This window comes from Ostrinia furnacalis, unplaced genomic scaffold (genome assembly GCF_004193835.3).
Source record: "Ostrinia furnacalis isolate ACB-3 unplaced genomic scaffold, ASM419383v2 OfSCF6103, whole genome shotgun sequence".
In the NCBI taxonomy this organism is placed as follows: Eukaryota; Metazoa; Arthropoda; class Insecta; order Lepidoptera; family Crambidae; genus Ostrinia; species Ostrinia furnacalis.
This window is the reverse complement of record NW_021136342.1, coordinates 79,077-95,862: the sequence shown is the minus strand read 5'-3', so window position 1 is coordinate 95,862 and position 16,786 is coordinate 79,077. Positions and strand designations below refer to the sequence as shown.

The 16,786-nt window shown below is 33.9% G+C and overlaps 1 protein-coding gene across 1 annotated transcript in view; it reads left to right on the top strand.

Annotated features, from left to right (window-relative positions):
• LOC114362005 (G-protein coupled receptor moody) overlaps positions 1-16,786 on the top strand; it is a 43,781-nt gene that overhangs the window by 15,154 nt on the left and 11,841 nt on the right. The window contains exon 2 of the mRNA XM_028317241.1: positions 6,160-6,203. The gene's annotated coding sequence lies outside the window, so the exon portion shown is untranslated. The remainder of the gene's footprint in view (positions 1-6,159; positions 6,204-16,786) is intronic.

Below are 16,786 nucleotides of genomic sequence, written 5' to 3'. Positions count from 1 at the left end.
TAGTCGGTCACTCTTGTCAGAGTGGTCGTGGTTGCGCTGACGAGGTACAAGTACAAAGTGGGTTGATGTCATCTCCGAGGGTAGCTCTCCTGGCGATGTGCTTCCATTTCTGTGGTTTAGAAGCGTCGCGAGTATATTGGACCATGGTGAACACAGTAACCTTTGTGATAGCATCTATCCAGCGGATTGACGATCGACCGCGTGCTCTCTTGTCTTCCACCTGGCGTGACCTGGCCCTGAACTACTAGTCTCTTCATCGAGTTCTCATTTCTAGAGACGTGACGTGACGAACTTCAGTATTCGTGGTTGTACCTTGAGATATCTCCTTGAATACATTGGTGCGAAATTGAGGCGTCTCCAGCACCACATCTCTAATGCATCGATTTTACGACGATCCTGCAATCTCAGAGACCAAGTTTCATAGTTTAGTATTTATTTCTATAGATCCCGATTATGTCAAATACTGCAATTATTAGTTACTGTATATCTTTAATTCTAAAACAGCCGACGCAAAGGTTTCCCTATAACCGGCGTATACCAGATGACCCAAATGAATAATTGCAGCACGTAATGAGTGGACGCCCGCATCGTCGCGATCTTGTCCCAAATGCCCCAATTAGCTTTAATTGTCGGCGACTATCCCATTACAGGGACTTACAGACCGCGACATAACTCGTTGGGTTGAGTAGAGCATAGAGCCAGCCAGTACGTTCAAGGAGTATTTTATAATAGAAAAATAAAAAAGGATACCTATTCTATTTTTCTTTTTTGTTGTTGGCAAATAAAGTATATTTTGAGGCCAGTGTGTTCAAGGACTAGAGTTTGAGATAAAAAGAGTCAACCCTAGTGCCACAAAAGAAATAACACATACGAGTACAGCCAACGGCCACTTAGCCTACAAGGCTAAGGAATAAAAAAATAACACAATAAGCATCACTTCTAATAATGGCAAAAGTTGACAGTTACTTTTATGTCGAGAAAAGTGAAAGAAAACAGCAATATTAAATCCAATTTTTCCTGTTTACTCACATCATACAAAATAGGAAACTCGCACGAAATAAGTCATAAATAATTAATGCGGCAAAAATAAAAAAAAAACTCTTTGTGAATAACATTAAATTAGAAAACCTTTTTATTCTTCAAGTGAGGTAAGACGTTTAGTGTAATTGCTTAAAATTAATGACATCGTTAGAAAAATACCTCATGTTATTCGCTGAAATTTTCTCTTCGATAAAAGATCCCTTCTTGAGAGAAAATGGAAATGTTTGCAGGGACGGAAGCCACGAAATTATGTCCGCGCCTTGACCTAATAATGTTGGAGGGTAAATCGCCATCTGCGTTACGTAAACTTACAGAATTCGGAAGATTGATTTTGGGGCACATTTTTGCACTAGCCTTTTGCTTGTTACAACGCTCACTGTATCAAAATGTCAGGGCAAAACAATTAATCATAGTTCGAAGAGTGATTTACAGTTTGCTATTAAACAATGTAAGTCGCAATATGCCTTAGACATAGCTCATTCGAATGCCCTTAGAAATACAAACAAAAGCCCAAGAAAAAACGAATTTATTTTAGAATGTGTCTATCTGAAAATTAGACCCAATATCTGTGAGTCAATATAGTCCAATTTTTTAACCACTAGGACACTGTTATCTGTGACAATCAATCAACTTGGCATTATCCACTGCAGGAGCACGGTCGAATCCTCTATAATTTACCAGGGACAAATGGAGGCATCTGCCTACGTTCCCCACGTTGGCCAGACGGATTGGGAAGGCCTGATGTTCGGAAAAGTGGAAGAGAATCTTGTTTACTTTATCGGAACTATACGATATCTNGAGTTTAGTATAGATGTATATTTAGATAATTATGCTAAAAGAAGTAGCGAAAACGTGATAATTATCATTAAAATATTATGCCAAAAGAAGTAGCGAAAAGTTATCCTTGAAACATTTCATTTAAAATGTATAACACTTACACAACTTGTTAACTGGCAACTTACTTGAAGTCTCGAAACTGGGCTGACCTAAATAACGCCATCTGTGTCGTCAAACATGACTGAGTGCTGAAACTGGCTGCTAATGGATTAGCTGTAAAATTCGCTAATACCAATGTAAACGCATTTCGGTAATCGATTTGATAGATTATGGATACGTTATGTTTCCCTCCATCAATTTGATTAATATTCTGGCCGAAAAGAAAGCACTTAAGGCTGTTTCGTCTCTTTTTGACATCAGAATGATAGATCTCGTCGATTCTATGTTCTAGGTTTTAGTCATTTTACTTCTCAAGAGATAAAGTTCATATCTATATTCTAGACAAGATCTTTAATATGTCAACTAACTACATAAAACGCTTTCATAGACAATAAAGATTATTTAATCTTTGGCTATAACATAATCTATGCTCTACTCCGGCATAAACACCCATAATTTACGACAGGGCCGTTAACAGATTTAATTGTTCCAATGCACAGACAAATTAAATCTAGATACCACCGATTAACAATACTTAGATTCATCCATTCAATTTGTAATTTGTTATTGTGGCAGTTCTTTCAATTAAAATTGCTAACTACATTCTTTGATGTGAAAAATTCAAGCATTGAAAATACAGGAGACAAAGTATGCGTAGTAGTTATTGCTTTAAACTAAACAAACTAGGCTTTCAGGTTCAGGTATCTTCTTAGCGTAGATACTATTTATTTATCAGTCTTAACAGCACGTTTACTTAGCATTTAATTATTTTCAAATAATCACTAAACCGGAGGTGCTCCCAAATGTAGGTCAAATTCAAATTCAAATTTAAATTTAATTTCGACTCTATAAAACGCGGAATCTATTGTACTAACTTGCCTATGCCCGCCCCATAAAGCTCAAAATAAGTCAACAATACGGACGCAATAAATCCCATATTAGGATCCGAGTTCATTGCACCGTCCGTATCAATATTCAGATCCTAAACACCAAATACCGGGGCTTAAGTTGACACTTAATACTATTGTCCTACTCTGAATAGAATAATTCAGATTCGGTAAATCTGTGTTAGATATTAATTGGCTTACTACGTAATATTAATGACAAACTCGGCTTGGTAATACGGTAATTCGACGTTAATTCGCGAATATACAGGGTGGAAACGATAAGTGATCTCACGCGATTATTTCTAAACTATACAAGATATCGAAAAACTGATTACTGATCCTGAAAGTGCTTCACGATCTCTTTCCAATGGTATAAGTAATAGGTTACAGAATTAACTGGATCTATCCGAAAATTCAATGTTTTTAGCCTCCATACTAAATGTATGCCAGCCACACAATATTGGAACTGTATTTTTTTTTATTAAATAATAAACACTTAAATTGAACTTGTAAATTGCATTCTAATTTAAAATTGTTCATGGAAAATATTGGTTTTAGGCTTTACTTGCTAAAATATTATCAAGACATGAGTGCCATGACGGTGGCAGTACTAAATGTATGGAAGCTGGAAACATTGAATTTTCGAATAGATCTAGTTTATTTTGTAACTTATTATTGATATCGTTGGATAGAGCTCGTCAAGCACTTTCAGGATCAGTAACCAGTTTTTTAATCCCAACTAATATTATAAATGCGAAAGTAACTCTGTCTGTCTGTCTGTCTGTCTGTCTGTTACGCTTTCCCGCTTAAACCTCGCAACCGATTTTGATGAAATTTGGCATAGAGATAGTTTGAGTCCCGGGAAAGAACATAGGATAGTTTTTATCCCGGTTTTTGAAACAGGGACGCGCGCGATAAAGTTTTTCTGTGACAGACAAAATTCCACGCGGGCGAAGCCGCGGGCGGAAAGCTAGTATCTTTTATAGTTTTTAATATTATGTGGTTTTACTAAATGTATGGAAGCTGGAAACATTGAATTTTCGGATATATCCAGTTTATTTTGTAACTTATTATTGATACCGTTGGATAGAGCTCGTGAAGCGCTTTCAGGATCAGTAACCAGTTTTTCGATATCTTGTATAGTTTAGAAATAATCGCGTGAGATCACTTATCGTTTCCATCCTGTATAGCCTATTTGAACGTCATGAATCGCGGCTTTACAGTTTGAGATATGTAAAGCAACGGAAAATTACATAATTAATTAAATAAACATAACAAACTACTTAAGTGAGTTATAATTTTGATGAAACAAATTTAACACAATGTTTATTCTTATCTCTAATGTTAGTTAACTTTAAAATCTACCTTTTACATTATACAGATGACTGCACAGCAGACTTAGGCTGAGTTGCACCATATTACGTTAACCGTAACTATAACAATAACCGATGTTTTTTGTATGGAGTTTGACAGACTTTTGACGTTTGTTAAATTTAAAGTGAGATGGAGTAACCCAGCCTTAACATTTTTCGAAGGATTGTAGTGTCTCTACATTACAAGGTCCGTTCATATCAATTCATTAACTCTTGATACCTGAATAAATCATATCTTACAAAATAATATCTCTCCTGAAATACAAGTCTTCATAATTGGTTATTGTTCAACTGAATTAAGCAATCAAGTAAACATGGTAACCGTTTAAAATTGAACAAAACCATCCCAGCCATAGGTCGAAATTAATTATGAGGATGTTGTGTATTTATGGACATGATTCATTTGTTTCGTACAGCGAAATAAGAACATTTACTATGGCTTGTTTAATTGTTGCTATACGATATTCAATAAGTATAATGCAAGATACGCATGCCTAAGGCTATGTTTTTAAATAGTTTTGTATGTTCGTGATCCAAAGTATTACGGGCCGTGTTAGTAAAGGATTAGGTGATTTATTGATGAAAGCTGGAACTAAAAGCTCCAAAATGCTCACAACCAAAATATCATTCTTAAAAAATCTAGAAACTGCATTAAAATTAATTGGCGAACACTTGTAGCATAAATCTACTGCTTCCCAGAGCTGGGTATCTTGAAATTTCTTTGAAATTCACGTTTTGCCCGTCGAAAGTTTCCCTTTGTTGCCTGAAGAAAACTTAATAAGAGGTACGGAAACTAAAGAATGCCCCGTACAACGGAGGGCCTTTCACGCTTTGATTTATATTTCCTACGAAATGTTTCTGAGACAGCTCTGAGAACAAAGATTTATACAAGAAACTCTTACAAATAATGTACAGAACATAGTAAGAGTGTCAGAAGTGGTCGACCCCCCCACCCCTATAAAATTTTTTTGCGAAGAAAAATTGTGATAATTACGAGTAGCTAATTACAACTAGTTTACTTTAAAGATACAAAGTTGTCTAAACCTTCATGTATGTTCGTTTGGTCGTAGATCAATCATAATTTCAATCATCATGTTTTAAAGTAGGCCTGTGTAAGGGCAAGGGTAGGCCTTTTTCAAGTGAAAAACTTGTGATTCTACGAGCAAGATTGATTTGTGATTGTCAACAGAACTTAAACTCACCCATCCTACATTTAAGTGTTAAGCGTCGTATAGGAATATAGTATCCATAGCTGTATAATTATGTAAACGCTGATAATGTTCCCTGAAATCGTAATATTATGTCGATATCTCACATTCGTTATCAAAATCGATCCCATAATGTTAACAGCTGCACTCACTCTATTTTTAGCATTAGCGATTAGTAGGTACTCGTAATATGCAAAATATCGACTGCTTAGGTAATTGCTGCTTCGCGTTTTTAGGACTTTATATGCTTTGAATTAACTTGTGATATGGTTCATTTTACCTTGAAGTTTGAATCGGTTTTAAATCTTTACGATAATGAACTGTCAATCAGCTCAAGATTCATGTTATGAAAATTAACAAGACGTCTGATTAGCAGCAATGAGCAAACCAGTAGTCAAGAATGTAACAATGCCTTGTTCAAGTCATATAATAAACGATATAATAACCAGTTAAATGTTTAACTGTAACGAAACAAAATAACGATGAACATTTGAAACGAAAGCATACATTACAGAGTGTTGAATATGTATTGCGAAACGAGCCGGAACGTAGTTACTTATTGAATTTTGCGTCATGGTAACGAATTCATCGTTTTTTTGCTATACTCCAGTAATTGAGTATAACAGATAAACATTTGTCTTTTGAGAAATATGCAAAATACTCTTAATTGTATAAAGAAACTAAGATTATGCTAATGGATTGTTTTCATTTCAGATGTTGTAGGCGTTTACAACAAACTTCTCCTGTAGTACACGAAGGTAAGTCTCTTTTTTATGTTTTTATTGGATTAGCGATTATGTAAAAGCAAAAGCAAATTTGGAATAATGTTACAAATTCATGTAAATGTCATTCCTAAGCAATTTGAATAATTGCAACAAAAATATCAAGTTTACAACAAAATTTTCAAAGCTTGTATTTTCGTGCGTATGCAGTTACAACGGGGACATTTTCATAAATGTGTACAGTTCTGTTTTATTTAGGTGGGTTACTTAAAATATTTAAGCTCCAATATTTGAAACATCTATTCATCATAACTTTAAACAACTAACCCTTATCCCGTAGCTGACTCTACAAACTCAAACTACCCACCTATTTTCCAGGTCAAATATTTCTATAGTTTGTGTTTATTCGGTGGACGAGTGACCTTTCCATTTAATATAAAAAGTATACTAGATTCACCTTCATATAATATCACGGGTAATGTCACCTACAGGGAAACTCATAACAGGATATTCAAATTGGCCTGTCCGTCTGTCACCTTTGTTTATATGTATAACGTTTTGCATTTTAATAGGATGATATGTCACGTGTCACGTTAACAAGTAGTTAATTCACCTAGACCTAATTTGTCTAGGTCTACGCTGTGGTTAGGTCTAGACTATTAATAGTTTAATTTACTTTAGATCGAATAATGTGTGTTGTATTTCAATAAATACTCAAAATACGAGTAAGTAGGTATTAATCCGTATTTTTTTCGATGTAAGAATTGAATACTTAGGCTTAGTTGCACCACCTACCGTAACCGTAACTTTAACGATAACCGGTGTTTTTTGTATGGAGTTTGACAGATTTTTGACATTTGTCAAAGTTAAAGTATTAGTTCTCTCTATGGCTTAATAAAATATTTTTTATGACAATCTTCTATTCATAATAACCCATTTAAGAACAAACTATGCAAGTTTTTTTACTCTTTTTATAAAACATACTCTTTTTATACTTTACTCCATTTCTGATATCGGAATCAACTTTTGAAAGTAGTGAGAGTCTGGAAAATTATAAGGAACCAAACAAACTTAGTTTCAAACTGCAAGTGCTACGAGAAAGCGTAAATTGGCCTGCATGTTCAATAGTTATGAGTAGTTTTGAGTTCTTACCTGTGTTGAAAAGTTCTGCTTTATATCTCGGATCTTGCCGCTACTAGATCTAACTTATATTTATACATATATCATGAGAAAAACTCTATATCCATTATGATACCACTCAAACTCACGATAAGTAAGTTTAATCGATTCTAGCTAAAAGTCTGTTAATACGTCATACTAGTTGTTTACTTTCGTAGTTACCAAGTTACTTCAACTTACGGATAAGATAGAGAACTAGATAATTTCGATAAATATAACTTATACAACCGTGTGGACAGTCAATTACCGCCAATATGTTTGCTGAACAAATTCACGGCAGTTGCGAAAACACGCTCATCGGTCTAAACGCGTAATCGATTTGCAAACGAGCACTCAATACTCGATAATAACGAGAATCGATCATCGGGATCTAACGACAGTAGCGCTCTACTAATCCCAATGTTTCCACATCGGTAATCCCCTTATTTGTGATGCGAATTCTTCGGTAGGATGCTACCGCTAAATGCTCAGCGTTCCCAAAGCACACGGATATCGGAACAACATCCTTAACACCTTAGAAACACAGTGCATTATTAATTACCACACACCAGCGGTCTAACTAGCCGATTACGATGACAGTACAAAAACTAATTCAATCCATCAATGCAAAAATAAACTCAATCACATTGTTTCAAGGAACACAGCTAACGCATTGTTGATAGCCGTTCCGATGATGCGGTAGATTTGGATAATGGTTCGACAGAAGATGTATGTTGGGTTAAAAAGCGTGGAAATGGGCCTAACGGATACAGATTAGGGATATCTAGTCGAATGATATGTGGATGCACGGGACGTGGAGCCACAAAGCGTTATAATTACCGACCTTAATGGGAACACGGTTCCATTTTCGTGCAAAAACCTTTGGAATTAAAACAATCTCGCTCTAACGGGGCCCCACACATATTATAATCCTTACAGAAAACGCTATGAATTTCATCATCATATTTAAAGGTCGGCTTAGGCCTGTAATTTGTTACAGGTTGTAATTACATTAAGTTAGGTAATCACATTACCATGTTTCCTAATAAAAAAGCTTTGATAACACTTAAGTAGGACATAGAATATCATTTTCATCAAGTAATTGTGAGAAGTCCGGGTGGCCTTGATCCAGTTATTAAAATATTTTCTACCCTTGTTTACGCCATAACTTTTAACGTAACCAAATGCTGTAGTTTGGTAATATTTTCCCAACACAAAAGAAAGTTGTCTGGGAACAAGACAACTTCGGGAAAATAGGGCAGATTCATAGATACTCTAACATTATATTTATGTTTGTTTGTTATACTAGTTTATGAAGCATATTAATAAACATTCTCTTCTGCCTCATGCTAATTTCCGTTTGCAAGGAAGGAAGGAACTTGCAAGGAACTTTAGAAAAATTTTTACTCCATTTCTCACTATCTCAGCATATTTTTTTAAATGTTATAGCCTATCCCTAAGTAAAAATTCAGATATTCCTTATTTTTATTCAAGCCACCCAAAGTCATGTACTTAGACTGCAAGCAGAACCGTGGTATCTCACTAGTATCGAATGAACTTTGCGTAAAAGTTGTGTTGTATAAAAAAATATAGGTTAATCACCTACGGAACCGGCATTTGTAAATATCAGAAGGTCGGTTCGCGTATCCTGAAACCGTTCGGTTCAGCTTCAGGGGATATTGAAAACAAATAAACGATCAGAAATGATATAACTGGCTTATATTTTTTGGAAACAACAAGAAAAAGCAAAGGCATATTATATCTGTACTTACAATGCTTTTGTTTATAAGTAGATAAATTATGTATATTAGGTATACCAAAATCGTTAATCCTTACAATAATGTTAAAGTATCTTATATTGCCGGTATTCGGTATGTATTAATTTCCATATACTTACTAAACTTATTTATAACGCGTGTCACAATATTTCATATTTATTATTCAATAAAATAGAAAGAAAAATCTACCTAATCAGATTTAAAATAATGAAGTCTTATTAGTATTGCCACAGATTATTAATAAGTTAGTATTGCGGCGTCAAAGATGCTTCTGAAAAATAATCATCCAATTTTATTTGAATAAAAAAAAAACAAGAAAAAGCAAAGGCATTTCAATACAAGGTTTCTGTTTTCAAATCAAATAGTGTAGCATGTCAAGTTGTTCGCTGAGTCAGTACAACAGCAATGAATACAAACTATGGAAGGAGGAATTGCCAAGTGAACCGACCACCCATAGCGTGTAATAAATACTTACCTCTTTGAAGTAACGTCAACAAAACAGGTCATTATAACATAATTTTTCTAAATTACAACATTATTCGAGCTAGTTAAGCAACCTATACCATGGCCATGGCCTTTAATGGATGGGTATGGCCGACCATATAAACTGGTATCTATCACAATCACTCCACTTATATCGCATTCGGTGTACCATAGATATGGCGAAGGTCGCACGAAACCTGGATACAGACAGCGCAGGACCAACCATTGTAAAAAGCCTGCCTTTGTCCAGCAGTGGATGACACTATGTTGAAACAAAAGAACTCTACTTAAACATTGCGTGTAGGTTAATTTTTATGCTGCAAAAACAAAAAGTTACATCTATAAGATATTTTTAGGTAGATACTTGTGATTTTATGTAAGATGAAACATTAATAGCCGGGCCTTTATAGGCGAACAAGTTATTAGCACGGCCCTCTTATGGTGAATATAATTTAATAAAATAGGTGTCAATGATATCTCCGCTTACCGCTTATCGTTCTAGAAAACTATATTATTTAATTTCCCAGCTTATAAAAGACAGAGTACCTGTGAAACTTGCTGATGGAATATCCAACGAGAGTTATGGGCAATGTGGGCATCGTATAAACTTACTTGATGTTTCAGGCCTTTCACTAAAATAAAGCCTAGGAAATGGCCCTAAAAGGATAAGCTTCCATCTTTTGTTGTTCCTTCAAAATTATTCAACATAACGAAACAAGGTAACATTTATATAACTTTTTAAAAAAATAAAACCGACTTCAAATGCGTGAACACAAAAAAAAACTAAAAATTGAAAATATTGGGTATAAAAAGTTCATCCAATTTTCCACCCCTTGGGGGTTGGTTATTCTATTATTAAATTTAAATGGGACCACCCTTGAGGTATTACCTATACGCAGAAAAAAGATTTGTTAAAATCGGTTCATAATTGGCGGAGTTATCGCGTAACAAACATAGAAAAAAAAACATACGGGTCGAATTGAGAACCTCCTCCTTTTTTGAAGTCGGTTGAAAAGCAATTAGGTATACCTACTTATTCAGTAAAAAATATTTTTCAGATTATTTTATGTAAGTACCTTTAAAAATATTTTAAATGACAAAAGATATTAGATAACACTTTGTTATTAACATTTTTTTTTTCATAGAGTTCTAATTTTAAAAAAAGTAGGCATTTTCTCGACAAAGTAGATAGCGGGACTGTCTCATTCAAAATGGAACTTATGGTCAACCGGTTCTTTTGTAAGCACTTTTAACCAAATTCTTCACGGAAACTTATTTAGCGTTATTCGGTGTTACATATCAGTAAATCAAATTCAGGTGGAAATCCTAAGCCAATGACTCACTAAGATGCTGAGTCAACTCTCATAGCGTGCCATGAGTCAGTATACGTCACGTTTATGTTAATAGTGCCCCGTACAGGTATATTAGCAAATACTTAAATGGTGATAACGTAAATGAATATTTATGTCTGTTCGCGCAACCTTATAAGCGGCCTTAGGGAAATTAGATACGTCCTTGTTTGGTAAGTCTATTTAGTACATTTTACTAGGTGCTTTGTATCATAAGGATTTCTTATAAAATATGCAGGAGAACAGTATTAGACTCCCTTGATTTTGTTCGTTAATCAATGTGAGATTTAAACTTTATCATATCTGAAACAATCACAATCACTAACTTCATTTCTTAAACAATAAAGAACTAAAGACTTCTAAATGAACTAGACAAGCTGTTCAAAATAAAAGGCGGTGTAGCTTATAAAATTTTCAAAATAAAATGCCTGGGAAAACCTCGCATCGTAGCACATCTGCTTGCTCTTCATCGACTAAATGAAGTTTCTAGAGATCTACTTGTAATTGAGCAATTATTTTTAAAACAGCTTGTCTAATAGTAATACTAGAAGTCTGCCTTTTACTCACAAACCGTATTCGAAATCGACATTGAGGTGGCCGTGACTAAGCGACCTGTCGTTTGTAAGTATGCAAAAAACCTTTTACCTACCTTTTGTGGTCGTGATTCACCGTGTCTCCACCACAGACTACGGGCACCACATAATTGATCACGACTTTAAAACTTCATTAGAGTCCTTTTAGATGTCAAATTTTACTTTCTACATGCTCACCACATAATGGAGCTCAAATATTTTAAGGTTCGTTTTTGGATAAAGTTTTTCATAAAAATAATTAAAAATCCATTCAAATTCGAGATGTGAAAGAACCTAAAACAAAGGAACGTCTGATTTATAAACATGATGAATGAGATTTTAGCCGATGTATTCGACTTCAAAGCTATTAATTTGATTCGTAGCTTCACTGGACTATGTGACAAGCACATAGCTCCAAAAAACGAATTGAACGGCGACTTTTTGTAAGATGAATTTATCTCAAATAGAAATCTAAATGGAATAAACTAGCTATATCATTTGACCCGTATAAAGGTCCAACGCATGATTCTCTATTCATTTTACTCTAAGCGATAAGCCAATTAAAAGTGCATTACCAACCCTTCGTAAAAGCTCTTTTAAAACTGCTTGTGTGCTTTTATACGATCTCGAATGTATAGTTTTCAAATTAAAGTTATTGAAAACGTATTGAGACAAAATCTAATAGCCATTTGATAGATTAGAGTAAATGTAAGTTAGTAACTTATATGACCTTATTTACATTAAAGAAATTTAATAGGTAGATAAACTAAGTAGGTATTAGGTTGAAAATGTACATGCTCAATATTTCGAGTTAGGTAAGTACTAACTTTTTTAAGTCATTTGTTTTCTTGGTAATTCAATATTTTCCTTACCTATGATGCATCACTGTCTTTTTAACCGTAATTAAGTTTCAGAGTATCACCTGTATTATTTAGCATTCGAGTATCCGTTATGCGAGTGCGACCATTGCATTTAGACTAAAATCAGTCGCTTGACTGACTTTGGAATCCATTGATGACTTGGTAGGCCTAAATTGGTCAAAGTGCACTATAAGTGATAGTTCCTACCTATCAAATAGCATCGAAAGGGTTACAACGATGCTACTTTTACCACATTATCACCACAATACGCCAACGCTCTGAATCTGCTCACTTATGAATCATTGGAAAGTTCAAATTTTAAAAAGGATGTCAAGCTTCCCTCGTAGGAGACAATGCCTTATCCACTTGAACATGTGTTGAATTAGTTAATTGTCAGTGCAACGCTCTCGACCGATATATTTTAACGACATCATACCAAAGATGTACTCTGTCGTCAAGTCAGTGGGCTCATGAGTAATGTGCATACTTACATTAGTAAGTAGGTACTTCAGTTAGTATTAGAAGTCGTCTATTTTATTGGCTTCAAAGGATAATTAATTTGTAACTTTTGAAAAGCTTTGATGCAAAGCCAGGGAGCTTTTATTCAGCGTTACTTTGTACTCGCTATTAGAAAGCATTTCCAATTTGAATTTAAATTTCCACGAAAGTTTGTACGAGGAGATTCCAATACAATTTTTATTGGCACATGTAAAAGGGCTCTTTACGAGCCATAACGCCCAAATGAATTTGAAAGCGCTTTGCAGGCGTCGATCTTGTGTAGACCTTTTATGTCTCATAAAGTACGACAGAACAAGAGTAACTTTTACTGATTATCATGAAAAGTAAACCTACTGCTCATTATTTCGAATATGATCAACGATCACACTGACTCCAACAATTGAGTCTCATTTATACCGCCTACATCACTATTCGGTCGCGGCGACCTCTTCCACTAAACGGTATATCAGTTGAGTCTTTCAATTGAATTTGTTATGCTAACTACCCAAATGGAATCATTCCGAACTGAAATTGTAACTGATGTTTCAAGTTTCATAAGCTTTATCTATTAAACAGCTTTCGGTTATGTAATAGACTATTATTCAGCTTTTAGTAATAGAGTAGACGTTCCACAGATAGATTGAAAGGTCTAGTTTATAGTTGATTGCAAACTATGCCATTTACAACAGAAATATTATAGCAAACTTAAAAAAATCAGATCTCGATCCGCGTGGGTGATCTGCAAGTCAAAGCGATGAATAACTCAATGAATCAAATATGTTATTATTTTTCATCACTTGCAATTCGATGACACGATTTAATTTTCTGGAATTCATTTGAATTCTAAAAGCATAATATCAATTTCGTTTTAATGAAGAACTAAACTTTGAAACTTTTAATACAGCTTCACGTAGATTTCGAGTTATCAAATGTAAGTAGCTCCAATAAATCTTTTCAGAAGTTTTCAACTGTTTTTACACAAAATATTGTCCAAGATTCAATTGGGTCGTGAATTTATTGATATACCTAAAATACCTGGCTACAGTATAAAAGTAGAGTTTCTACTCTAGTTCTAGCATAAAAATCTTAAAATAATCTCAAGTGATGTATAGTTTCTATACATTTTTATAAAAAATACGATAATAATTTATGAAATGAAACGTAGGTATGTACATATATTTTCAAGTAAAGTTATTATTTAATTTAGGTACCACATAATAAGATTTCACAGTGTATTCCATGAAGCAGGATATGAATCACAAAATGATTACCTAAGACCTCATCGTATGATTTGAACTTCGACCGAGTTTCAAGAAGGCAGTTACGAGTTCGAAGAAAATAGTTTGACCTGTTAAAAAGGTTAAGACCCGTTGGTGTATTCGAATTGAGACATCTCTATCATTATACCTACCTATGTTGATTTATGCTGGTACCTACCTAAAAACTGACATAAGTTACTAGACTGCATACATATCGCTGGACAGTATACAAAACATCTTTTGACAGTCGCCCTGTTCAAAATGTTTATCTTTTATGACCTCTTGCGACTTTTATATTTATTTAGTTAGTATAAAGTTAGTAAGTATAAAGTTGCTTAAAACATGTGGAGTGGACTCACTAAATACTTTTGTCCTTTACTTAGTAACTCTTCACAATGCGTCTAATGCGTCTTTTATTCATTAACAGATTCACTGTCTCCTTACAATTTAATTTTACACTACACCAAGCAGCTAAGTTATAAAGATTTATTCGAACTAGAACAAGTCTTACACCTAATTACCTACCTAAGTAACTTATAAAACTTCGACTCAACGGACATTTAAGTCACAAATTCGTCCTTCATTATGCTAAAAAAGGTCAAACTTTTACTTTTTCTCAAAATGTTAAATAGACCAAAGAATTTTATGCTAAAAAGTTTTTAGTGAAAGTATTTTTGACCGTTTGATGTTAATTGATGTTTCTACTCAGTAGGTAGGTATTTGAATTTAGCCAGTGAATATTGTTTTTTATAAATCAATCAACCTAACTTTTTTAAACCTCCATAATAATTTCACAGTGCGATACTGAAATTAGAGAAATTCATTGAATTTTTATGTTCATTGTTAAAAAATAATTTGCTAAGGTACTTAAATTTACTTACCTTACTCATTTTAATTTATAGACATTGGCAGCAAAACCATCACTTTTCTAATGTTACACAATTACAATCCTGAAATAATTTTATTTCAAGGCCACTTTAAGCAATAACAAAAGAGAATCTAATAAAAAACTCTTTAATTTTCTTTAAGCAGACTTAAATATTTAATTACTTACTACTCAAACGATATCAAAGATCCTGTAAAAAGTATTATTAAATTTTTGTTACTTTATCCTTTTTTTCTAAAGGAGTGTTCACACAGACTCAAGATATTGCGATTCAGGCGACGTTTTGTGGGTCGGTGGTGTTGGGTCGTGACATCGCTAGCTTTAATAAATTATCGTTAAAAATCTGGCTGTTCAAAGAAATTAGTATTTTTGTATTGAAAATATTGAAGTCAAAAGATTTATGCTAAGATTTATGATTTAAAATTAATTAAAAAAGATTCTACCTAACTAGTTAAGTTTAATTAATGTGACTGTGAAAAGAAGTTTTATTCAAACGAAGTAATTGAAATAAATTTAAAATATATATAAGACAAAGAAAATTATACTTTGATTAATCTTTTTTGCGCCCTCGTAAATTCTTTTGTCTTTGTTATTTAAATTCTCTTAAATTTTTAACAAGCGATAGTCCACGTCTCGTCCCACATGATACGGTGTAGTTTAAAACGATGTTATCGCTTATAACTCTGTTAAACAATGTATCTAGTGTCGTCTGATAATACCAGACGCTTTAACAGATAAATATCTGACACCAGAAATATTTGAGCTATTAAAATTAAGTATAAAGTTTTATACAGTAGAAGATTCAGAAAATATTCGGTGCTATGCGCCTTAGCGCGATAAAGCGACTTCCAACTTAATTTGTTTTGCGTTGAAATTACTAACTTCCTGCTCCGTCACGTGTGGCCGCAGCCTTATAATATACATCTATAAGTGCAGTGTAACCTCTAAGTGGACTAAATTGGCGTTTAAACAATTGTAGCGCAATGGCAGGCCGGTGCTAATTACAAGTCACACCATAGCTTGAGTGTTGAATCTTTCTTTATTTTTATTTCGGTGCATGGTGGGGACTTTCATTATTATTTATCTTCGTTCTTGCCCTTCGCATTTCGTTAAACTTAGGACTACTACGTTGAAATGTTTTGTTTATTCTAGCTTACCCAGAAGGTTAACACGTTCAGTAGTTTTAGTAAGTAGAATACATGTGCGTGATCTAGACAGATGATGTCGGTCATGCCTCTAGATCTTTACAATTACTATGACATTATAGGTAGGTGCACTCGAGGTAAATTCATTTGATTTATTTTTTCTTTACTCTTGACGATATTTTACACCTGCGTCGTTGTAATTGCGATAATCCGTCGATAAAATAACGTTATCACTTTTTAAACTTATAATATTTAACAATGTGTATACTGTCTATCTTTAATTAAAAACTTACGCACAACACATTCTAGGCTGGGTTGCACCATCTTACTTTAACTTTAACAAACGTCAAACATCTGTCAAACTCCATACGAAAAGCACCGTTAACGTTAGTTACCGTTAAAGTTAGATGGTGCAACTCAGCCTTAACGATACGAGGCTAGGAAGTACATTGCAATCGCATAAATTTCATTGTAAAGCTATAAATACTTCAAGAATAAAATGTTTTTACGTCCGATTTTTAGTGCGGCTTCAGTGCGTAAACAACGCACCAATCAACACAAGTAATGAAAAATTCCAATAACTGTAACATGAATTCAAACAGAATTTAGATTAATTTCAGCATGAACCTAA